General features: G+C 52.6%; 1 protein-coding gene across 5 annotated transcripts in view; it reads right to left on the reverse strand.

Annotated features, from left to right (window-relative positions):
* MTNAP1 (mitochondrial nucleoid associated protein 1) overlaps positions 1–25,746 on the reverse strand; it is a 156,157-nt gene that overhangs the window by 108,324 nt on the left and 22,087 nt on the right. For 2 of the 5 annotated variants that reach the window (XM_069199815.1, XM_069199813.1), the window contains exon 2: positions 7,753–7,874. The exons of the other annotated variants lie outside the window; for them this stretch is intronic. The gene's annotated coding sequence lies outside the window, so the exon portion shown is untranslated. The remainder of the gene's footprint in view (positions 1–7,752; positions 7,875–25,746) is intronic. 5 annotated transcript variants of the gene reach the window in all.

Genomic DNA, 25,746 nt, shown 5'->3' on the forward strand with positions numbered 1-25,746 from the left:
CAAAGACAAGACTCAGGAGAATGGGCCGGATCACTTTTGCCAGCCGCACCCTCACGTCTACCGAACAGCGGTACTCCCAAATAGAACGGCAGGCCATTGCCATCCACTGGGGGGTGTCGCCACTTCCACCTGTACCTGTACGGCAAGGCATTCTCAGTGGTGACAGACCACAAGCCACTACTGCCCGACTTCAAATGGTCTGCATCAAAACCACCTCCGCTGATCGAAAAATGGATCTTACAGCTACAAGAGTTTGACTTCACTGTTGAATACCAACCAGGAACACAAAACCCTGCAGACTTCTTGTCCCGCCATGCCACACCCCAGGAGGTGTCAGAAGCCCTAGATACGGAAGAGTATGTTCGATATGTTGTCGACTGAGCCAGACCACTACCCATGCCGCTTGAGGAAGTAGTAGTAGCTACGAGCCAGGAAGAGTACCTACAAATGGCTACCCGATCTGGCAACTGGCAATTGCTCCAACACCCCCAAACCTTCTGCACAGCCGACGCCAAAGCCAGACTGCAAACCCTCTTCAACGTGAGGCACAAACTGTCGGTAAGCGAGGAGGGGTGCCTGCTAAGGGGGCTCTGCCTAGTAATTCCCACCAGCCAGACTGCCCGGGCCGTGTCACTAGCTCATGGGGCCCACCAAGGCATTGTTAAATCCAAAAATCTGCTCCGGAGCAAAGCCTGGTTCCCTGGTTTAGATCAGCTAGTAGAGGATACGGTCAAGAGGTGCCTTGTCTGCCAAGCCAGCAGAGCCCCGGATCCCCCAGCGCCAGTCATCACGGAGGAAGGCCCCTCAGCTCCCTGGCAAAGAGTCAGCGTTGACTTTGGGAGCTCTGCATGACGGCTCCCACATGCTTGTGGTAATAGACGACTACTCGAGGTACCCCGAGGTGGAACTAGTCCAGTCCACAGCGGCATCCACTGTCATCCTGAAGATGGAGAAGCTGATGGCCACACATGGCCTATTTGGAGAGGTCCGCACAGACAATGGACCCCCGTTCAACAACTGTGAGTGGGCAGACTTCATGTGCTCCAGCAACACAAAACATTGCAGAATTACGACCCAGTGGCCTCAAGCAAATGGGGAAGTAGAGCGTTTTATTAAGACACTGAACAAAGTGTTTCGCATTGCCATGGCAGAGTCCTGAAACTTCGAAAGCGCCATCTATGCTTTCCTTAGAGAGTACTGGGTCACCCCACATGCCACCACGGGCGTGACCCTAAGTCAGCTGTGTTTCGGGCAAGCAGTGACAGACACTATCCCGCATCACCTGTCATGGGCAGTCCAGCAGCCACCTCAGAGCAAGTCGGAAAGACAGAGGTCCTGCGCCAACGTCAACGCCTACGCATCTCAGAGGCGGAGGGCCCGTGAAGTATCCATTCAAGTGGGAGACGCTGTTCTAGTGAAGGACCGCCATCCTGGAGGTGAGTTTCGATTACCTTTTGAGGCACGGTCCTGGACAGTAACTGCTGTGAAAGGTACCATGATAACTGCACGCCGTGGGCCAGAAGAAGTAACCCGAAACACTGCCCAATTCAAACGTCTACCCTGCCCCAGCCCCAGAGACAGTGGGAGCAATAGTTTTGTCACAACTAATGTCCAGAACAGTCAGGAGAGACGCACGATCTTTCCAGAGGACCCGGAAAGGCCAGATGACCCCGTCACAGAAGGGACCTCAGGAAGCCACTCAGAACTGGCATCCACAACAACGCCAACACCTGGCGAAGACACAGCCATGGAAGCAGGTACCGTCGGCCCAGACCTGAACCAGAACCCAACGTCCGGAAGGGCTAGAAGTGAGCGTTATCAGCTAAGGTCCAACCCTGGCTCGCCCAGGTGGTATGCAAACTTTGAACTTGGCTGAACTGAAACTTTCGTGTGGGCGTCCACGCATCACCACTGCTGTGGGGACATGTTTGACGGAAGGTTATTGTCTTTACCCTGGTTGAGCTTATGCTGTTGTTTGCTCCGTTTGGGGTTTACATCTTTCAGTTGGAGAGGGATGTAGTGTCCAACGTTAGACCCAGGGCTGGCCCATCCCGGCCATACTCCACGGAGGAGTTTGCAGACCACCCCTTGTGTAAACGGGTGATGGACACACCCTGGGTAACATAGGAAAAGGTTTAAAAAGTGAAAGCGGGAAAGGGCTTTTCTCTGCGGTCCCAAGAGCAATTAATAAAGTGTTAATGCTACCACTGAAAGTCGTGTCTGCGTCTCCTTTGCCGACCAGACAGTACAGAGAGGCCTGAGCCACTTTCCCCGCTCTGATGTTGTGGGGGCCGAAGCTCTTCATGAGACAGCTCCACTCCTGGGAGAGAGCATCGGGACGGCAGGTCTAGCAGGTCCTACCAGACCCAGGTCCTGTTCGGCGGAGCCTGGGAGCAGCGGAGGCCTACAGGCCCCTGAGATGTACGGACGCTGGGCTGTCGTGGGCCCTGTGGGGTGCAAGGAAGGCAGCGCTTGGCAAGAGGGACTGGATGCTGGGGCGGGACCCTCAGGTGCCTTGAAAAGACTGTGCAAGGACTGATTCAGAGCAGCTGCGGAGGGCGAGTGGCCTGGATGGTGTGGCCTCTCCAGAGCAGCCGTTGTGGACTGGTTTGGCCCTCTCCTGCAGCACCCGTGAGCACTGGTGGTCCCCCATTCATAGCCCAGGCGGTGACTGAGATCGTGTGGGCCTGACTTGGCGGTCGGGGGCCCAGTGAGACTGGTACTGAGCCCTCCGTAGAGGTGGACCAGCATTGCCGCACCCCCCTAGGAGTCCCGAGGATTGCCACCTGCAAGGGGAAAGAAAAGCAGCGCAACAGCCGACTGGTGGGCCTTGGAGGACTGTGAGCTTTGTGTGGTGATTCCCAATGGTGTGAGGGGAGCCGTGACCCTGAGTGGTGGCAGCCAACAGGCCAGAGCAGGATTGCAACTTACGAAGAATGAGCTGACTGCCGTCCACGCTAAAGGTAGGCTGCGGTGGCACTGCTTCCTAACTCCTTGCGCTCCCTGAAGCAGATGCAGCCCAGATAAGACATAATATCAGATGTCCCACTGCCCCGGAGGTGACCAGGCCGCCTGCGGCAGAGTGGGGGTCGTCACCTGCCGATCTTCTCACTGGCACAAGTCTGGGAAACCTGAATCACAGCAATCCACACACCACCCAGAGGACAACCGTGACACAGCGGCAAGTGGTCAACTCCCTCGAGGCAGATTCTTGACAGACAGACCCTCTTCCCTATAATGACACGCCATGGTGTTCCTTATGGCCGGGAACAACGTACTGTATCAGGGTATGGTCAGTCCCTGTGCACCATACTGGACAATGTACCCAATGATATAACTACCTACAGGGCAGGCGGCATCATTTGTGGCACACTCCCAATGCGGGAGGCAGCACACCAGGAGGCCAATTAGAGACCCACTGAGTAACGGAGACAAGGGGTGGGGAGAAGTCCTCGATGCGGCGACACCCAGAACACTACTCAGAGTTGGGACTGAGGCACATGGCACAGGATGTCTAGCTAACAAACACCTGTGGGCTACTAATAGCCAAATAGAGAACCACCCGGCCAATCAGCAAAGGAGACTAAGGTGCCACTTGGACCCTCGACTGGTTCCACTGGTCGTATATGAGACACCCCAGCTAAGCCTCAACATGTCAGCAGCATGGAGCAAAAAAGTATGTACCATAAAGACATGCTGTCGAAATCTTCGGGTGGCCAGGAAGGAAGACCCCTCCCAATCACGCCATACCCTCAGAGGGTGGGGATTCAGAGGGTCCTGTTACACGTTCTTTCTTGGAGGCGCGCCATACATCCCTCAGGCATGACCTCCAGACAGTCAAATGGGATATCTCCCAAGACCTGAAAACCATGCATATGGATGTAGCTGAATGGGAGGACAGTGTCCACGCTGGAAGACCACGAGATATCCCGCAATGAAGAAATTAAGCAGCTTCAACAAGAAATCTTCCATTTCAAGGAACAGCAAATCGATCTACAAGCTCATGCGGAGGACTTGGAGAACATACCCAGACAGAACAATATCTGTATCAGAGGGAACACACTGCAGCACAGGAAGGAGATGTGGAGTCTTATGTGAAGGCTCTCTTTGCCCAGATCTTGGAATTCCCCTCCGGCATGACAATTCAGCTGTAGCGGGCACATAGAGTTGGCTTCCCCCGATCTGGAACTGCTTGCCCAGCTGACATCCTGGTATGTGTCTACCACCTTTCCCCTGAAGGAGCAAATCCTGAGCCAAACAAGAGACCATCACCACCTAAAGTTTTGAGGGCATACTTTGACGCTATATCAAGATCTGTCTGACATGACATTGCAGAAACATAAAGGCTTTCGCCCTGTGACCTCCTTTCTGTGGGAGTGAGCTGTCTCCTACTCATGGGGTCACCCATTTCAGATCTTCTTTAGATGGGATGAGACCCTCCACCAAATACGATCCCTAAAGGCCGCATGTGAACTGCTGGGGATTGAGAAAGGCTCCTCGGATGCGATGCCACCCAGCCCTAAGAATCAGAGAGCCAAGAAAAGGTCCAGACGGCAGAGAAGCCCAAATTTCCCTAGAGACCTGCAACTGAATCTAGACACTATGGCCCAGAAAAGAAGAGCTGTAGTGGAGACCTTGAACAGGGACTCTGACAACTGATCTAAAGAGGAGAGCAGATAAGCCACGGCAATGGCTAATCTTGGCACTGGAGGGAGATTCAAGGGGGGTAAGGCCTGGACCAAGGAGAAGCCATTGGCAATAGAAGAATCCTGGCCAAGGTCCTAGTCTCACAAGACACCACTGGAACACCTGTAGCTCCTTTGAGAGCTCTGGACCTAGCAGGGACATTCATTTTTCTGTTATTGTTAAGTTGAGGGGGTTGATCGGGGGGGCACTCAAATGTCAGTGAGACAAATTTTGTTAGGGTCGGACTGACTCTTGCTCTTACTGATGCAATTGCTCATTCTGATACTGCTGGGAGTACCCATCTATCTGTTAGATGTCGAGCACACCACTTGATAAACTATGCTTGCTTTCCTCGACTGTAAAGGGGCTGAATAATCCCATCACAAGACAGGCCATACTTTCATACACAAAGAAGTCAGAGGTCTCCTCCAGGAGACACATTTGGTGTCAAGTGATTGGCACTGTCTTAAATCTAGATCTTTCCCTCAATAGCACTTTTCTTCTGGCAGGGTAGCCATTTTGTTATCTCACACATTCCAAGGGAAAATTGGGACAAATGTAGAGGAAATCAGGGGTTGCCTACTAGCCTATTGAGTACAAGTACGAGAACATACATTTCTGCTGGGCACTATATATTCCCCGAACAACGGCCAGAAACCCTTCCTCTGCAAATCGGTAGCAGAGGTTATGAATGCACAAGATAGATCAGTGCTGCTGGGGGGGTGACCTCAATATAGTTTTCAGCAACACCTTAGATCATTCAGCTCACAGATTGGGATGCTCAGGGAAGCTGTCCACCGAGACCAAGCAGTGCCTTCAGGAGATGGGACTAAGGGACTGTCATCCTAACACCCATGATTATACATTTTACTCTCTGGCCCACAAAACGTACTCACAATTCAATCACTTTTTGTGGACCAATGAGGTACAAAAACTAATCCCATCACTTGAAATCAACACACGATCACTCTCAGACCATGTAGCTGTAGTAGCAGATATGGCACTCCCCTGCAATAACAGACAATGCAGTGACAATACTAAGAGACTTCCCCATCTAATCGACAAAGCACGCCGCTCTAAAAGACATATTATGCTCCTATCTTTAGATGTCGAAAAAGGTACTTGGCCTCGTACATTGGCCGTACTTAGCGGTGACACTGGCACGCTTTGGCTTTGGGGAGCACTTCCGCACCTGGATTTTGTGCAATTATGGTCAACCAAGGGTGAAGGTCCGCATTAATGGAATAATGTCATCCCCATTTCCATTAATAGAGGGATGAGACAGAGTTGTGCCCTGTCGCCCTTCTTATTCGTGTTGTGAGCCTTTCCCACGAAGAGTGTGGGATAATTCTGCCATCACAGGGGTCTACTTTGGAGGGGAGGAACATACAATTAGTTTATACGTGGATGATGTGATTGTGGCCCTTGACAACCCCCGTAACCTCCCTTCTGGCATTTTGTGACGAAGGTAGATACATTTGGAGCAGCAGTGGGTTTCCGTATAAAAGTCCACAACTCTCAAGCCCTCAATCTCATGATTCCACCCACCGCTGAGGCGCACCTTTCGCGCAGCTTTCCCATACAATGGACAACAGACTCTATTGCGTATCTGGGTAGCTATGGGAAGCTATTACAACAGGTTACAAAAGACCTGGCTCGCTGGAGACTCTACCGCCTCTGTTGGTTAGGCAGAGTGGCAGTTATAAAAATGACACCCTCCTGAGAATCCTCTTTCTCTTCCAGACCCTCGCGATTGACCCACCCACATAGACACTACACTCTCTACAGACAGCCTTACTTTGTTTTGTATGGGCCAACAAATGCCCTTGAATAGGCAGGGATAGCAGCTACCACCTGCCAGTCGAGTGGAGACTGGGAATCTTGCACCTCCAAAGCTACTATCAGGTGACACAACTTTGCTACATAGCAAAGTGGTCACATGCAGAGTCAGAGAAACATTGGCTGTTTATGGATCTCGCTGTCACAGGCACGCATCTGTGGAAGGTCCCATTTTTTAGATGACCTTAGTGAGCCTGGGGTCTATACTCTTCCCCAGTCATGTGATACATGCTAAAGGTGTGGGACTCTGCAAGGGTTTGATGATGTTCCCTTCACCCTTGATACCCATTCTTGGAACCTCAGACTACCCCAAGACTTGGCCAAGCCTTGTTCCACCCCTAGCAAGGAGCTGCTTGACGATCTATCCATCATTTATTTGATAAGGATGGTGCTATCCCCTTTGACAAGCTGAGACAAATGTATGCGTTCCAATAGACAGAAAGTCTGTGCTATCTGCAGGTTAACACTGGCTCACACACCACTCTGTCTGGGTAGGGGCTGGTCGCCTCCTGACAGTATTTGAGAAATGGCTTCTTAAGAAAACTAACGATAAACGGTTGATCGCAGACTTTTACAGCTTGCTTCTCCAGATTCCCCCACTCGGCAAAGCCACCAGTCAAAAATCGCTGAGAACTGGAGCTGGGTGCTGAGAACTGGAGCTGGGAACACAGCTTTCTGCGAAGGAATGGAACAAGGTATATATCAGGGCTCGTCACATGTCACGTAACAGTGCCAGCATCGAAATGGCCACTAAAATCGTAACATACTGGTATCTCACACCCCAAGACTACATAAGGCCAACCTTTCCTGCAGCCTGAGTTGTTGGCGACACTGTGGTTCACCATGGACCTTACTTCACATAATCTGGGAATGCTCAAAATTAGCACATATCTGGGACACTGTCCTGAACAACATAGATGTATGCTTAGACAAAGGACTCCCTCGATTCCCAACCTATACGGTTCTAGCTATCCCCAACATACTAACTTATCCACTTAAGTCTCGCAAAGGCCGCCAAATTGGCATTGCATTGGGGGCTGCACACCAGACAATTCTCACACACTTGGGGACTGACAAAATCCCAACACACCTAGCCTGGCTACACCAGCTATGGCATGTCCTATGGATGGAGAGACTCACATTAGTGCTGGCAGAGCAAGGCGACACCTACAGAGAAATATGGTGACTGCTTATTACTTTGTTATCTAAAGAATTATGAGAACTGACCTGTACCAAATATTTGCGAGTACGTCATCTTGCGGAGATGCCCCAGCTGGATCTAGCTGTGCCTGTTAGCAACACATAGGGAACACGGGCACTTTCTTGGAAGTCCACGTCTTTTGAGTACCCTAGAGGAGGGCAGGGATGAGAGGGAGAAGGGGTTAAGTTGAGATGCTACTGGTTTTATGTTATTTGGTAACCAGATCATACCACTGCTTTTCACAGCACCCCACCGGCCTCTGGATGTAGGTGAGCATATGTTTACTTCTTTAAAAATACAATAAAAAAAGAGTTAAACCATAAAACCTTTTTTAGTCATTAACAGTCGGCAGAGGTGCAAATGAAAAGGTGAAAGACATTAAATTAGAACATTGGAATGTTGGGAGCTCCACTGGAAACAATGGAGTACCCCAGACTTCTAATGGTCGGTAGAAGCCTGAAGCGCCAACATCACAATGTTTTTGTTCACAGCTATTGCTGTGAACAAAAGCCTCATGGAGCTTGAGGGGTTTCAATCCCCTCGGGCTCCATGATGCCTTTGTTTTATTTATTAGAACATTTGCCCCCTAGTGGCATAATAGTCTAAGAGTCGTATAGCCCTTCGTAGGTGGGTAAGACCAGCAATAAAGTCCTGCTCCCTTGTTAAAGGCCCTCGCCTTCCGCTTGGGCCTTTGGCGCTGGAGCAGGCCTTTAACGGCCTTTTTAGCCAGTTATAAGGCTATATTCTAGCCCAACTGAAGGACTGGTCAGGTGTGATCCTGCACAAGTGTGAGACTATTAGGGTTTCTAGCACATAAAGCCAGAGCAGAGAGAGACTGAACAGGAGAAAGATAGTACATTTAATGCCAAAAATGTGATAGACCAGAAATTAGATCAAATGGGTTTGAGACCATTAAAGTCTAGAACATGTAGAAACAGGACACAAGGCAGACTGAACATCCTACTGCAACAGTATGACTGAAGAGATGTAACACAATTAATGAATATGTGAAAGTATTTTGGAAGCACTGAAAAAACAAAGTTAATGGTAAATTTCTGTAACTGAAATGTATAAACACTGATAACCACTGACTGTCTACAGTTTACATTTTACATTATACCCTCTAAAGTTCACAAAAATAAACACTAGAAACAGGACACCCTATGGATATTGCAGCCACGACTCACTGCGCCTTAGCAATTGACTTTCTCTTCCATAATTTGCAGCTTTGCTACATTGTCATATTGCACAAATGAGCCAACACTCATTAATCGAATCCTACTGCATCCTTTTATCTGTCATGGCTGGAAAGATTAACGCAGTGGCAATGCCACCCACCTTTTTATAACTAGCAGGACCACCCAAACAAAGGTGAAGTCAATGAATAAGAAGTTACAAAATGCATTTAATAGCAATTGATGGCATAGAACACAGTGCTTAGAACAAAAAGGCTCTTTTATACAATTATTTAGGATCAGAAGGGAGATGATTGTTTGATAATGTAGAACATATTGAAAAACCAGAAGGAGCAGAAATCTAGGATCAGTACATTGAAGCAAAAACAAAAAGAATGGAAACATATTTTGGCACAACTTACAGTATTATTGTGGAACATCATTACACTCATTATAGGTAACAGGTACTGGGTAAATCCACTGAAGCGTATATTGCAACATTACGCGTGTCGGAATCTATATGTGCATTCCTTTATGCAGATTAAATTATGCATGATACAAACAGGCCCTTTCGCGGTCGCAAAGAGCCCAAAACTTTAGGTTTTCTCCTTTTCTCTGGAGGGAAGCTTAAATGATGCCAGATGAAGGGGCCAGGACCTGAGAGGCATCTACTGGGGTTCAGGAATTCCACAGCAGTCCTTCTCCTGTAGTACCCACAGGGCCAGGGGTGTTCTGAAGAGTTGGGTCTGAGGGTCTAATAGTTATACCTAGTGCCCACTTTAAAGTAAGAGCAGTTTCTAGGCTTCCATCCCCAGAGATGCTTTGCATTTCTTGCCTTTCTGCCCTGACCCCAGCTTGTCTGGGGGCACAAAAGACTAGTGTCAAAAACCCTTTGTGAGTGTGCTTTAGTAGAGCCTTATTAAAGTGATGTGCAAATGTTATAGGTGGCAGCTCATACCCCTCTTGAAGTCAGAGATGGCTCATCCTGCCAATACCTATCCTCCCTTTGCCTCACTGTCTGGAAGCAATACACAAAGACTAACTGACAGCTATACTGAGCAGTACACAAAGACCAACTGCCAGCTATACTGAGTCATGTGACCCAGGATACAGGCTGTTGAGCACCAAATGGTTAAGAGAAGAAAATTCAAACTTTCTAAAAGTGGCATTTTCAGACTTGTGACTTAAAATCAGACTTTACCATTAAAAAGGGTTTCAAATTACAATTCTTTAGGCACTAAACTTTATCTACTCCCAATTGAAAGTTACCCCGTATTAAGTGTATCAAGGGAACCCAATATTATCTCATGAGAGAGGTAGGCTTCACAACAGTGAAAAATTAATTTAGGGGGTTTTCACTACCAGGACATATATGCCTTGAAAATACATGTATAGCTTTTCAAATACACTTTACCTTGCCCTTTGGGCTGTATAGGGCCTACCCTAATGGTGGCATATATATTAAAAAGGAAAGTTTGGACCTGGCAAGAAGCTGATTTTGCAAGGTCGAAATGGCAGCTTAAAATTGCACACACGGGCTGCAAAGGCAAGCCTGAGACATGTTTAGAAGGCTACTTAAGAGATTGTCTTGACCAGTGCTGCAGGCCCACTATTAGCATTCAATTTACAGGCCCAAGTACCATTTTACTAGGGACTTACAAATAAATTAAATCTGCTAATTGAGTGTAAGCCAATTTCATCATCTGTAAAGGAGCGTGCATAAGCATTTTAGCACTAGTTAGCAGTGGTAAAGTGTGCAGAGTTCTAATACACCTACCAAAACGGGTTCAGAAAACAGGAGGGTGATGGCTGGGGATTGCCAAACCTACATCTTATGCCCTATATGCAGTGGGTATTACTCGCCAGCCTCATGCCATTTCTTCCCCTGCGGCACCTTTCTGTCTTGTGTATTCTGGCTCCCTCCTCCCAGGAGGCCTAAACCATCGACTCTCCTGTTTTGTTGCTATGCAAGTTTTGTCTAGTTTGCACCTGCAGATATCACATGTCTGTTCAGGAAAGACATGTTTCCACTGTGAATCATTAAATTGTACTATTATGCACTTGGGGTTCCGCTGTACTTGTTATTGTTGTCAATTACAGTTTGCACAGGGTATCTTCTGGGCATCATATCCAATGTATTTAACACATGACTTTCCCCAGGTTCTTTGGAAGATTCCACGCTTCCATGTGGGACACATACTCTTCTGGAACACTCTTTGCTTCCACCCTGCATACACTTTTGTCCCGTCACACCCTTTTGCACTACCCCTCTTTAGTAAGTCACTGTCACTCTTCTAATTTTTTTTTCCAACCATGTAATGTTCCAAAAATCCCTGTTTCACATACAAAGCTTTAAGAGTCAAGGTGGGTGAAATCATGAGTAGAGCCACAATTGTTTGAAGCACAAGTCCAGCACACTCCTCTCAGTAGGAAAATCGAAATGTGGGAGAGGATAGCCGCAGAACGAATGCTGTAGACACCACCAAGCACACAAGGGAAGACATCAGGAAGAGGTGGAACGACCTCAGGGGAAAGGTCCGTTCCCTGGTCTCCAGGCACCAGCTGCAGACCAAGAAGACTGGTGGAGGCCCTCCCACCCCCCCTTTACAACTCTATCCCTGGGAGGATAAGGTCTTTGTCACCCTGCATCCTGAGGGCTTGACAGGAATACCTTGGGGAGTGAAGTCTGGTAAGTCGCAACACAAAAATGTCACCAAAATGCTATGTTATGCATGCTTACTGCTCACCCTTTGCTACCTTCACTGTCACTCCATTCACCAGCCCAATGTCCACCTGTCCAAAGACCCCAGTCTGGCATCTCACAATTGACGTGTACTCACCTAGGGGGATAACATCTGTGTACAGTGTATGTATTACAGGGAGTTACATGACTACAACTCCCAGCAGGCACTGTCACTGTTACTATAATCACCCGCACAGTGTCACCTTCTCGAAATACTCTTGTTTGTTAACTCACAGTTGTAGTGTACTCACCTTGGAGGATAACATATAAATAGTGTATGTAGTACAGGGACTGACATGACTGCTAAGGCCCGAAGGCACTGTTCTTGTTACCCCACTCAGTCAGCCATATGTCCTCTTCACCAAATACCTTTGTTTGTTAACTCCCAATTGTAGTGTAGTCACCTGGGAGGATAACATAGTGTGTGTACTAGAGAGAGTGGCATGACTGTAACTCCCAGCAGGCCCAGTTTCCAACCAGCATCAGAGTGTTCTCTTCTCCAAAGTCCCCTGTTCTTAACTCTCTATTGACGTGTACTCACCTGGGAGGAAACCATTTGTATAGTGTGTGTAGTACATGGAGTTTTATGACTTCAACTCACAGGAGGCTCTCTTACTGTCACTCCAACCACCAGTCCACGGTTCTCTTCCCCCAAAACATGTTTTGGAAATCACACATGAAGTGTACTCACCTCAGGGGATGGCATTTCGCAAGTGTATGAAGTTGAAGGACTGACCTGACTGCCAAGGCTAGGAGGCTCTGCCGCTCCAATTTTAAACACAAGCCCAGAGTTTACTTGTCCAAATACCCTTATTTGTTAACTCTCAATGGAAGTGTACTCACCTGGGAGGATAACATTTGTAAATTGTGTATAGTACAGGGATTGACATGATTGCAACTCCCAGGAGAGCCTATTCCTGTAACTCCAAACACCAGCCCAGTGTTCACTTGTCACAATGCATCTGTTAGTGAACTCTCAAATGAAGCTTACTCACCTGGGAGCATACTATTATCAAGTGTTGGGAAGCAGTGAGAGTGATCTGACGGCAACTTCCAGGAAGCACTACTCAAGTGACTCAAAACACAAGAACATCAGTCACTTGTCCAAAAAACCTTGCCTGCTAACTATTAATTGAAGTTTACTCACGTGGGAGGGACCAAGATACAGATCATGCTCAACTCAAAGATGTGTCTTGCTACCAATCTCCATCTTGGCAGGCTATCCCAAGACGAAAAAATTAAGGACAGGAAGGATAACTTACCCTGTGTGCAAAACAAGTTTCGCGAAGGCCTCAAGATGAATCACCAGAATGTTATTGGTAGCAGACACATTCACAAATCACTGACCACCTGATGACTCTAGTCATATACAACAAACTCTTGGGTCTGCCTGCATGACAATTAACTAGGACTCAAAATGATCAAAGCCACATCCTGCCCAGCCACTGTTTTGCCTACACTGGTGGCAAGATGTACTTCTAAGCCCATCCTCTCAAGTGCTAATGACCTGCACAATTCAGCAGCTGCTTGACTTAAATGGAATTGGCATGCTTCATAAATGTCAGGTCAATACAACTAATATTTACCTGTCACAATAGGATAACCTGCAAATCAACTATGTACAAGAGCTTTGCAAAATGTCACTGTAAACATTTGGAGGTAGATGTTGCAATACAACTAGTAACATTGTATGTTTCCAGATCAATGGGTCGACCTGCAACTGGGCACACAGAGGCCACAGAAGGGACTGCCACTACCCCATGGATGAAGCCCTCAGTGAAGAAGACACTCCTGGAAGTCTGGATGGGGAGGTTTGGTTCAGGTCCATCTGGACATACTGGAATATGGTAAGGTCCCACTGTAAGAATAATTTTTAGGGCATCCAATTCTCTTGAGTTGAGTAAAGTTCATGAAAAGGACTGCAAGAAGAAGTTTTGTTGCTCCAATTCAAGTTTTATTGTTGGAAGGTAAGTGACTCCAGGTTGAAGTACAAGAAATGGGTCACAGAATAAAGCAGAAGCTCAGCCAGCACGTGTTTCGCCCCACAGGTGCATACTCCAGGGCTTTCTCAAGGCATACTATATAAGTAATATTTGGCTTCAAAACAATCTGCCGTAAAATCACTGATTCAATAGATAATCTACTTCGTGTCGGTGAAATCTGGTTATTATGCATTTGCGTCCATCGCCATTTTTGAAGGGACGCACCGATTTTACACATTGCCGATATAGTGTGAGTCCTACCTCAATGTTGTTGATGAGGTAAGGACACAGAGAAAGGACTGTGTACTAGAAACAACGTTGAATTCCATAATAAATATGGGCAGCGCCATCTTAAATCCTAAAAAACAGGCGGTGCCATCTTGTAAGGATGTGACCTTCGTCCACAGAAAAAGACGAAGATCTGATTAAATTATGTATCTAATGGAATAAATATACGAAGCGAGGCTGCTATTGTGGAGATAATTATAAGGCCTCATATGGGAATGAAGTGGGATCTTAGAACGAGGTTATGTTAGGAAAAGATATACCATAGAAACTCGTTAAAGGGGAAAATATATTCAGTGATTTCTAGTGTACACATTAACAACAGATGTCCCCCCCACCAACCAAATAACACGAATAATTGGGGGCTATTGAAAAATGAATCAAATCAAAAAACAAAATGTACCTATTTTAGAGAAACATAGGTTAACATAAATATTAGGCATCAGTCTTGGAAAACGTTCTTCAAATGGGACAGTGGGTGGTCCTTTCTGACCCATATATATTAACCAATTGGTATGAGTACACAACTGGCACTTTACATCAGCCAATAATACCACTCGTGGTCTTTATTGAGTCCATGATTCACTGAATCGTTTTGAATTATCAAACGGCTTTCCTCCTGACGCAGTCGTAATAGTAAATTACCACACCCTGGGAGATGATGTAATACGTCGAAGACCACAGAAAGTAAAAGTGCGTTCATGGGGATGAAATTCAATAAAGTGTTCTACAAGTGGTGCCCTCGCATTCGATTTCTGAATGTTGCGATAGTGTTCCTGGATCCTCGTTTTGAGTGAGCGAGTGGTGCTGCCTATGTAGGCTTGATGACAGGGGCACCATATTACGTACACAACATTGATACTTTCACAGTTTATAAAATCATAGATTTGGTAGTGTTGGTCATTGATTGTAATCTTGTTAGATTTGAAAAGACCCAATTTACAAATAGAACATTTGCTGCAAGTATAAAATCCTTTTGGTTTTGGAGGTAGGAATGTGCTGGAGGGCTTGGCTTGGAAAAAAGAAGAACATAGTTTGTCCCTTAGATTGGGAGCTCATCGGAAGTCTATTTGAGGATAGTTAGTAATGTATTTGTTAATAGATGAGTTGTTCTGAAGTAGGTACCAGTGTTTTCTCAGATGTTTCTGGATGAGATGGTGACCATTGTGAGACTCTGTTATGAAGCGAATGACTGAGTTCTTACTAGACTGGTGGGATTTATTAAGCATCTTATTACGATCCATGTCGCTCAATTTATCCTTTGTGGTATTTAGGAATTTCCGATTGTAGCCCCTGGCTGTGAGTCTCTCGGTCATTTGGGTAGAGATAATTTCATAATCTAGTGTGCTGGTACAGTCCAGTCTAGCTCTCCTATATTCGCCTTGAGGAATTTTCCGGATGGTACTTGGAGGATGACAACTTGTAGCATGAAGAGTTGAGTTAGCCGCTGTTGTTTTCCTGAAGAACCAAGTCTGTAATTTGTCATTTTCTATGAAAGTCAAGAGGTCAAGATATTCTACTGACGAGTTGGAGATTTGATACGTAATGTCAATTCCCCATCTGTTGGGTACTAATGTCTGTAAGAATTGGTTGAGAAGATTTTTTTGGGTCTTGCCAAATTAGCAATATGTCGTCAATATAGCGTCTCTAAAAGATTATGGCCCTCATTCTGACCCTGGCGGTCGGTGATAAAGCGGCGGCCAAGCCGCCAACAGGCCGGCGGTCTAAAATATGCAATTCTGACCCTGGCGGGAACCGCCAACACAGCCCGCCAACTTAACACTCCGACCGCCACAGCGGTACAAACAAACAGCGCGGCGGTTCCCGCCAACAGCCCGGCGGCAGACAAAGTACCGCCCACCCTATTACGACCCACCAATCTGCCACCTTTTCCGGGGCGGGAGCACCGCCGATAAGAACACGGCGGAAACAGACTACGAACGGGAAAACGCTCACCTCTACGTACTCCACGCGAGATTCCGGCAGTATGGAGCCAGAGTTACAGGTCATCCCCGCACTCCTATTCCTCCTCATATACCAGGAGCACGCCCGGCGGCGCGGAAGACATCGGTGAGTACTGCACCTACGACACAGGGGAGGGAAAAGATTACCGGCACACACCCACCCACCCACACCCACTACAACACACACATCAATGCATTCCCACAGATCACTGTCACAACCCACAAACCACCCCCCTCCGAAATAATGCAAAGACCAAAAGAAGAGATCATAAACGGGCAGATATATTGAAATATGTACGCCATTAATCCCAAAAAATAAATAAACTATGTACAAAATATATACAGCTACTAAATGTAGTCCAACCACTGTCCGTGGATCACAGGGGTCCTGTGCAAAGGGGCAAGGCCCAGTCCCACGACAAGAACTCCACGGAGAGAACACTGCAGGGGCATCAGAAAGAAAATAGGACAGGCACCTCAGGGGGAAGGGAAGGGGGGGCACCTCAGCCACTTGAGTACACGACGCCAGATCCACGAGGGGACTCCATGACCACTGGGCCATCCTGGGGAGAGCAAAGCCACAGTCCATACAGTCCATACAGTGGGTGGCCTGCCCACTGGGCCATCCTGGGGAGAGCAAAGCCACAGTCCAAACAGTCCATACAGTGGGTGGCCTGCCCACTGGGCCATCCTGGGGAGAGCAAAGCCACAGTCCATACAGTCCATACAGTGGGTGGCCTGCCCACTGGGCCATCCTGGGGAGAGCAAAGCCACAGTCCATACAGTCCATACAGTGGGTGGCCTGCCCACTGGGCCATCCTGGGGAGAGCAAAGCCACAGTCCATACAGTCCATACAGTGGGTGGCCTGCCCACTGGGCCATCCTGGGGAGAGCAAAGCCACAGTCCATACAGTCCATACAGTGGGTGGCCTGCCCACTGGGCCATCCTGGGGAGAGCAAAGCCACAGTCCATACAGTCCATACAGTGGGTGGCCTGCCCACTGGGCCATCCTGGGGAGAGCAAAGCCACAGTCCATACAGTCCATACAGTGGGTGGCCTGCCCACTGGGCCATCCTGGGGAGAGCAAAGCCACAGTCCAAACAGTCCATACAGTGGGTGGCCTGCCCACTGGGCCATCCTGGGGAGAGCAAAGCCACAGTCCATACAGTCCATACAGTGGGTGGCCTGCCCACTGGGCCATCCTGGGGAGAGCAAAGCCACAGTCCATACAGTCCATACAGTGGGTGGCCTGCCCACTGGGCCATCCTGGGGAGAGCAAAGCCACAGTCCATACAGTCCATAACAGACCCCACTGCCACTGGAGGAGGCAAGTTGGCCAGAGGACATCCTGCAGCCCTGCCCGAGATAGATCCTGCCCTGCCACGTCTGCCAAAGGGCCAGCGGTTCTTGCCCTGAAGGGCCCAGTTCAGCGGTTCTTGAGACGGCGGGGCCCAGTTCAGCGGTTCTTGAGACGGCGGGGCCCAGTTCAGCGGTTCTTGCCTTGAAGGGCCCAGTTCAGCGGTTCTTGCCCTGAAGGGCCCAGTTCAGCGGTTCTTGAGACGGCGGGGCCCAGTTCAGCGGTTCTTGAGACGGCGGGGCCCAGTTCAGCGGTTCTTGCCTTGAAGGGCCCAGTTCAGCGGTTCTTGCCCTGAAGGGCCCAGTTCAGCGGTTCTTGAGACGGCGGGGCCCAGTTCAGCGGTTCTTGAGACGGCGGGGCCCAGTTCAGCGGTTCTTGCCTTGAAGGGCCCAGTTCAGCGGTTCTTGAGACGGCGGGGCCCAGTTCAGCGGTTCTTGCCTTGAAGGGCCCAGTTCAGCGGTTCTTGAGACGGCGGGGCCCAGTTCAGCGGTTCTTGAGACGGCGGGGCCCAGTTCAGCGGTTCTTGCCTTGAAGGGCCCAGTTCAGCGGTTCTTGCCCTGAAGGGCCCAGTTCAGCGGTTCTTGAGACGGCGGGGCCCAGTTCAGCGGTTCTTGAGACGGCGGGGCCCAGTTCAGCGGTTCTTGCCTTGAAGGGCCCAGTTCAGCGGTTCTTGCCCTGAAGGGCCCAGTTCAGCGGTTCTTGAGACGGCGGGCCCAGTTCAGCGGTTCTTGAGACGGCGGGGCCCAGTTCAGCGGTTCTTGCCTTGAAGGGCCCAGTTCAGCGGTTCTTGCCCTGAAGGGCCCAGTTCAGCGGTTCTTGAGACGGCGGGCCCAGTTCAGCGGTTCTTGAGACGGCGGGGCCCAGTTCAGCGGTTCTTGCCTTGAAGGGCCCAGTTCAGCGGTTCTTGCCCTGAAGGGCCCAGTTCAGCGGTTCTTGAGACGGCGGGGCCCAGTTCAGCGGTTCTTGAGACGGCGGGGCCCAGTTCAGCGGTTCTTGAGACGGCGGGGCCCAGTTCAGCGGTTCTTGCCTTGAAGGGCCCAGTTCAGCGGTTCTTGCCCTGAAGGGCCCAGTTCAGCGGTTCTTGAGACGGCGGGGCCCAGTTCAGCGGTTCTTGAGACGGCGGGGCCCAGTTCAGCGGTTCTTGCCTTGAAGGGCCCAGTTCAGCGGTTCTTGAGACGGCGGGGCCCAGTTCAGCGGTTCTTGCCTTGAAGGGCCCAGTTCAGCGGTTCTTGAGACGGCGGGGCCCAGTTCAGCGGTTCTTGAGACGGCGGGGCCCAGTTCAGCGGTTCTTGCCTTGAAGGGCCCAGTTCAGCGGTTCTTGCCCTGAAGGGCCCAGTTCAGCGGTTCTTGAGACGGCGGGGCCCAGTTCAGCGGTTCTTGAGACGGCGGGGCCCAGTTCAGCGGTTCTTGCCTTGAAGGGCCCAGTTCAGCGGTTCTTGCCCTGAAGGGCCCAGTTCAGCGGTTCTTGAGACGGCGGGGCCCAGTTCAGCGGTTCTTGAGACGGCGGGGCCCAGTTCAGCGGTTCTTGCCTTGAAGGGCCCAGTTCAGCGGTTCTTGCCCTGAAGGGCCCAGTTCAGCGGTTCTTGAGACGGCGGGGCCCAGTTCAGCGGTTCTTGCCTTGAAGGGCCCAGTTCAGCGGTTCTTGCCTTGAAGGGCCCAGTTCAGCGGTTCTTGAGACGGCGGGGCCCAGTTCAGCGGTTCTTGCCTTGAAGGGCCCAGTTCAGCGGTTCTTGCCTTGAAGGGCCCAGTTCAGCGGTTCTTGAGACGGCGGGGCCCAGTTCAGCGGTTCTTGCCTTGAAGGGCCCAGTTCAGCGGTTCTTGCCTTGAAGGGCCCAGTTCAGCGGTTCTTGCCTTGAAGGGCCCAGTTCAGCGGTTCTTGCCTTGAAGGGCCCAGTTCAGCGGTTCTTGAGACGGCGGACGGTCTATGGCCAACTGCTAAATGCCTGGTGGTGCCCTCCTGGGCAGCGGGGATGGTGCTCCTTCACTGCCCACCTGGGCTGTGGGTGGTGGGGCCCTCCTGGCCAGCTGGGCTGGGTCCTCCCTGGGCAGCGGCTATGGGGCTGGTGGGCTCTCCCGGGGCAGCTGTGCCGGTTCCTCCCGGGGCAGCGGCTATGGGGGTTGTGGGCTCCTCCTGGGCAGCAGGCCTGCTGCCTGACCTCTCCAACTTGCTGCCCTTGCCCTCCTTAGTCGTCGGCCTGTGGCCCTTTCCTCCCTTTGGAGCTGTGGCTGGTGACTGTCTCTGGGTGGTGTCCGGGGGGGATGTAGAAGGCGGGCTCCTGCGGCGCCCCTTCCGCCTTCTGCTCCTCTTCCCAGGGGGTGGGCTGGCTGTCCCCTTGCTGCTGGGCGAAGATCCAGACATGCGGGCTGGCGGGCTCCAATACCCCTGCACCCTTGTCAAGGGGGCTGCAGGGCTGGTGGTGGCTGAGGTGCTCTTCTTACCCCGACGAGAAGGAGGGGGGGGCTCAGGGTCAGGAAAGAAGTTAGTAGTGGCGAGGAAGAGCTTCTTGGGACAATGGAGAGTGGTAGGTACAGTGGGAATGGGAGTGGAGGGAGAGGATGTGGTTGTAGGTGAGTCACGTTTGCTGTCTTTGGGTGCAGGTGCAGGAGGGATAGGCTGTCGTGAGGTGGATGGCTGTTGGGTGGGTGGGTGGCTGCGTTTGTGTGGTGTGGAAGAGGGGGTGACAGACACAGTGGGAGAGGACACAGGGGACGTGTAAATGGCAGTGGGGGTGGTGACTGCACGTGTGCGGACTGGAGTGGAGGGTGTGCTGGTGATGGAAACACTGGCTGATGGTGAGGTGAATGGAGGTGTGAGTGTAGACGTCACAGGGAGGGAGGAGGGAGACGAGGAGGTGGGGGTCACAGAGGTGGTAGTGACTGTTGGCATGTCTGCATCGGAATGTTGCGTGTGTGAATGTCTGCGTGATCTGTGGTGCTTATGTTTGGATGAGCTTCTCTTGGGTGTTGAGGTGTGTGCAGGCTGGTCTGATGGTGTGGGTGGGACAGGCAGAGGAACAGGAGACTGGGAGGAGGGAGTTAGTAGAGGCAGGCAGGAGACAGGGACAATGGCTGCCGTCAGTGCTGAGGCCAGAGCCTGGAACGATCGCTGATGGGCAGCCTGACCCGAATGAATGCCCTCCAGGTACGCATTGCTGCGATGAACCTCCCTCTCCACCCCCTGGATGGCATTCAAAAGGGTAGTCTGCCCAACAATGAGCGTTCGGAGGAGGTCAATGACCTCCTCACTGAGGGCAGCGGGGGTAACAGGGGCAGGGCCTGAGGTGCCTGGGGCGAAGGAGATGCCCGGCTTCCTGGCAGAGCGGGCACGGGGCGAACGCGGAGGGGCTGCTGGGAGGGCGGAGATGGTGCGCTGGGTGGCGGCTGTACCTGTAATGGCGGGGGGCAAGGATGGTGCCACCCCCGCAAGGGAGCCCCCTTCCGAGGACGTGTCCGTGTCGCTGCAGGCTCCAGTCGTCCCCGTCGTGGAGCTCCCCTCGCCCTCCGTCTCACTGGTCCAGTCTGACTCTGTGGCATGGCCCTCCTGGGCCATGTGAGATGCAGCTCCCTCCTGCCCCGATGCCACTTCTCCTCCGCCTGATGATGCTGATGCACACAAGCACAGAAAGACAAACAAAAAGGGGGGGGGAGAGAGAAATAAAGGGATATTGAGTACATGGATCTCCGGTACAGTTAGCGGACATGACAGACACAGATGCCCCCTGCACTAAGTTGCGCACTTGGGGTCCGCTACGCATTCCGTGGAACATGCCCTACACGCCTAGAGTTGACAACTGCACCCATGGATGACACGGCCCAGGGATGGCTGTACTGACAAACTACTGAGGGGGGTGGCTGGGGACACAGGGGCTTACGGGGGTGCCCAGCCTACAGATATCGCCCTGGCCTAGGGGGACCCACAGCCCTCCTCCCCCACCCAGACACCTCCACTGCGCGACAACAGAGTAGATAATGCTTGGACTCACCCCCTTGTGTCTGCTGTGCTGCCCTCACGCGCTCATCCAAATCAGGGTAGGCCACCGCCAGGATCCGGAACATCAGGGGGCTCAGTTGACGGCAGGCACCCCACCTACGTTGGGAGGCCATCCCCAGCAGAGACTCGGCGGTCTTCTTGGTCCCGCGGCGGATGTCCTCCCACCTCTTGCGGCAGTGGGTGCCCCGTCGATGGTGGACCCCCAGGGCCCGGACTTCCTTGGCGATGGCACGCCAAATCCCGATCTTCTCATGGGCGCGGACCTATGTGACACGTACAGGGAGGGAGAAATACCACGTTCAAGTTACTCAGCATTTTCCTTTCCAGTGGCCCAACGCCCCCCATCCCCGCCAGGCCCCCCGCCAGGCCCCCCGCCATGCCCAACATGCCCCCCATCCCCGCCAGACCCCCCGCCAGGCCCAACGCCCCCCATCCCCGCCAGGCCCCCCGCCAGGCCCCCCGCCATGCCCAACATGCCCCCCATCCCCGCCAGACCCCCCGCCAGGCCCCCCGCCAGCCCCAACATGCCCCCCATCCCCGCCAGGCCCCCCGCCAGGCCCCCCGCCATGCCCAACATGCCCCCCATCCCCGCCAGACCCCCCGCCAGGCCCAACGCCCCCCTGCCCCGCCAGGCCCCCCGCCAGGCCCCCCGCCATGCCCAACATGCCCCCCATCCCCGCCAGACCCCCCGCCAGGCCCAACATGCCCCCCATCCCCGCCAGGCCCCCCGCCAGGCCCCCCGCCAGCCCCAACATGCCCCCCATCCCCGCCAGGCCCCCCGCCAGGCCCCCCGCCATGCCCAACATGCCCCCCATCCCCGCCAGACCCCCCGCCAGGCCCAACGCCCCCCATCCCCGCCAGGCCCCCCGCCAGGCCCCCCGCCATGCCCAACATGCCCCCCATCCCCGCCAGACCCCCCGCCAGGCCCAACATGCCCCCCATCTCCGCCAGGCCCCCCGCCAGGCCCCCCGCCAGCCCCAACATGCCCCCCATAACCGCCAGGCCCCCCGCCAGGCCCCCCGCCAGCCCCAACATGCCCCCCATCCCCGCCAGGCCCCCCGCCAGGCCCAACATGCCCCCCATCCCCGCCAGGCCCCCCGCCAGGCCCCCCGCCAGCCCCAACATGCCCCCCATCCCCGCCAGGCCCCCCGCCAGGCCCCCCGCCAGCCCCAACATGCCCCCCATCCCCGCCAGGCCCCCAAGCCAGCCAGTGGCCCCAAATCCAGATTGAATTAAACTCACTTGTTGGTCTGGAGGACCGTAGAGTAGCGCATACTGGGGGAGGACCCCATCCACAAGTTTCTCCAACTCTTCTCCAGTGAAGGCAGGGGCCCTTTCCCCAGTCGCAGCAGCCATTGTCCCTTCCAGACCGAGGTCACAGCAACACTTGCAGTATAGGTCCTCTCCTGTGAAAGTTCAAGTCGCAAGTGGATAAGTAGATAGAAAATGGCGGTCACGTCCGCGGCGGTGCGTACCGCGGCGGTGCGTCCCGCCACCGCCGGCGCCCTTCGCCATTGGCTCCTGAAACCCATAGGCTTCAATGTTAACCAATGCGGCTTCGCGCCGCGGTCTTCGCCCGCCGCCCGCCGCGGTGTGCCACGCCAGCGCATTGACCTCACATCCCATTGTCACACTTCACAGGTCAGGCAGCCGCCATTTCCAGGGCCCACATGGCTCAATTTCAACTGCGTCACACAGGCCTAGGCCTTGCGTAGCCACTCAGACACGCCATTCACTGCATAGAGAATCGTATACTGTGCTAGCTGTGAGTACGTACCTGTGGGTTGCTTGACTGTGTGCTCCATGTTGTCCTTCCTAGGCACCGTCCGCTGGGTTGGGCGAGGAGACGGATGAATCCTCCCGTGTACCGACCGCTGGTGGACCTGTCGACAATGGAAGAACGCCACATTATCCTGACCTACCGTCTTAACCGTGCCACTATCCATGAACTGTGTGCCCGGCTGGAGCCCGACCTGATGTCCCCCATCCGCCAACCCACAGGGATTCCCCCTCTGGTGCAGGTCATGTCAGTACTCCATTTCTTGGCAAGTGGGTCATTTCAGACAACCGTGGGAATTGCTTCCGGGATGTCTCAGCCCATGTTTTCAAAGGTGTTATCCAGAGTGTTGTCTGCCCTGATGAAATCCGTGAGGAACTACATCATTTTCCCTGAGGTGGGCGAATTGGCTACAGTGAAGGGTGATTTCTACGCCCTTGGACATATTCCCAACGTAATTGGTGCCATTGATGGGACCCATGTGGCTTTGGTTCCCCCAAGAGACAGGGAGCAGGTGTACAGGAACAGAAAAAGTTACCATTCAATGAACATCCAGGTGGTGTGTTTGGCTGACCAGTACATCTCGCATGTAAATGCCAAATTCCCAGGGTCAGTTCATGACGCCTACATCCTGAGGAATAGCAGCATCCCTTACGTGATGGAACAGCTACAGAGACACCGTGTATGGCTAGTGGGGGACTCTGGGTACCCCAACCTGTCGTGGCTACTGACCCCAGTGAGGAATCCCCGGACCAGGGCAGAGGAACGGTACAATGAGGCCCATGGGCGTACTAGGAGGGTGATCGAACGCACCTTTGGCCTCCTAAAGGCCAGGTTTCGCTGCCTGCATATGACCGGTGGATCCCTAATGTACTCACCTAAGAAGGTGTGTCACATCATCGTGGCCTGCTGCATGCTTCACAACCTGGCTTTGCGCCGCCAGGTGCCTTTCCTGCAGGAGGATGGTCGAGACGGTGGTGTTGTGGCAGCGGTGGAACCTGAGGAGAGTGACGAGGAGGAAGACGACGGGGCTGAAACAGACAACAGGGACAGAATCATTGAACAGTACTTCCAATAGGACACAGGTAACATTTCAAAGATAATTTAGTAAATGTTAACTACTCTGCAGCATCTCTGCTGCCTGTCTATTTGCCCCAGTGTATGATGACTGAGTTTTGGCTTTTCCCTCCCTATTTCAGATCTGGGGTCCCCACTACGAGTCCTGTGCTTCGTTTCCCCATGGACTACAGCTTTGTGGCAGCTGTTTGTTGACTTCACCATGTACAAGGACATATTTGCACTGTCATGTCAATTACAATCTATTGAAATCACAGCCAGACTCCTGATATTTTGGTGCAAAATAGGTGTTTATTGAAGTGCTCAAAATGGGATGGGTGGTTTCAAGTGGGTGGGGGCTATGGTGAAGGAATGTCCATGGCAGAGTCCAGAGTAACAGTCACACAGGTGCATTGTCCAGAGGCCTGTGGAGAGATGGAGCATGGGCAGTTCGAGGATGGACAGGGTGACAATGTGGGACAGTGGGATGACATCAGGTGGTATCCATTGCTGGCGGGGGTCTTGACATCCTACTCTGTCTTGCGAGATCTCAGGGCCCTCTTGCGGGGTGGTTCTTCTCCTGCAGGAGGTGGGGGTCTGGTGGGCTGCTGCTGTGCGGGGGCCTCCTGTCCACTAGCGCCGGCGGAGGTGGATGGCTGTTCTTGGTCCAGGCTAGTGGCAGGGGCCCTTGGGTGTTGTTCAGTGTCCGCCCTGCTGTTTACGAGGTCCTGCAGCAGCCCTACCATGGTAACCAGGGTGGTGTTGATGGCTCGGATGTCCTCCCTGTACCCCCGATAGTGTTCCTCCTGCAGCACCTGGATCTCCTGGAACCGGGCCAGTACCGTCGCCATCGTCTCCTGGGAGCGGTTGTATGCTCCCATGATGGTGGTGAGGACCTCGTGGAGAGTGGGTTCCCTGGGCCTCTCCTCCCCCCCCTGTCGCACAGCTGCCCGCCGAGTTGCCCTGTTTCCCTGGGCCTCTGCCCCCTGGCCGGTGTGCCCACTATCACTGCCCCCAGGTCCCTGTTGTTGTTGGGGTGGTGGGTTATCCTGGGTGCCCTGTAGTGGTAGACACACCGCAGATTGACGCGCCCTGGAGACAGAGGCATGGGCCCGCTGGGTGGGAGCTGTGCTGGTGTTCCCAGAGGGGTTAGGGTCTATAGTGGCCTGTGCCTGTGTGAGGGGAACCGACTGTCCAGAGGTCCCCGATGGTCCGGGCTGGTCATCGGTGTCCAGATCGACAGAGCTGCTGTCATCGCTGACGGCCTCTTGGGTGGGGGGTGTGGATAATTCTGGCCCCTCCGCCGCGGTGTGTTGACGGTCGGGTCCTGCAGGGGTATAGAGGTATGGTTATAGTTTCAATGTGTGGCATATGGGTGTATCTGTGGGTTCCCGTGTCCCCAAGTGCTGGCATTCGTGTGTGGGGGCTTTGGTGAGGGTGGCTTGTGGGGGGGATGTGTATATGCATTGGGCATGCTTTGGTGATGGGTGTCCATGCTTAGTGGACGCATGCAGGCCTAGGTTTTGGGATGTGTGGGTTGTGATGGTGAGACATTGGCGGGGAATAGGTGTGCTGGGGGTGGGGGTGAGGATGGTGGTGGGGGTGAGGGTGGGGGTGAGGATGGGGGTGGGGGTGAGGGTGGGGTTCGAGGATGGGGGTGAGGGTTGGGGTCTGATTTGGCATGCAGTT

Source organism: Pleurodeles waltl, chromosome 7, assembly GCF_031143425.1.
Source record: "Pleurodeles waltl isolate 20211129_DDA chromosome 7, aPleWal1.hap1.20221129, whole genome shotgun sequence".
Lineage (NCBI taxonomy): Eukaryota > Metazoa > Chordata > Amphibia > Caudata > Salamandridae > Pleurodeles > Pleurodeles waltl.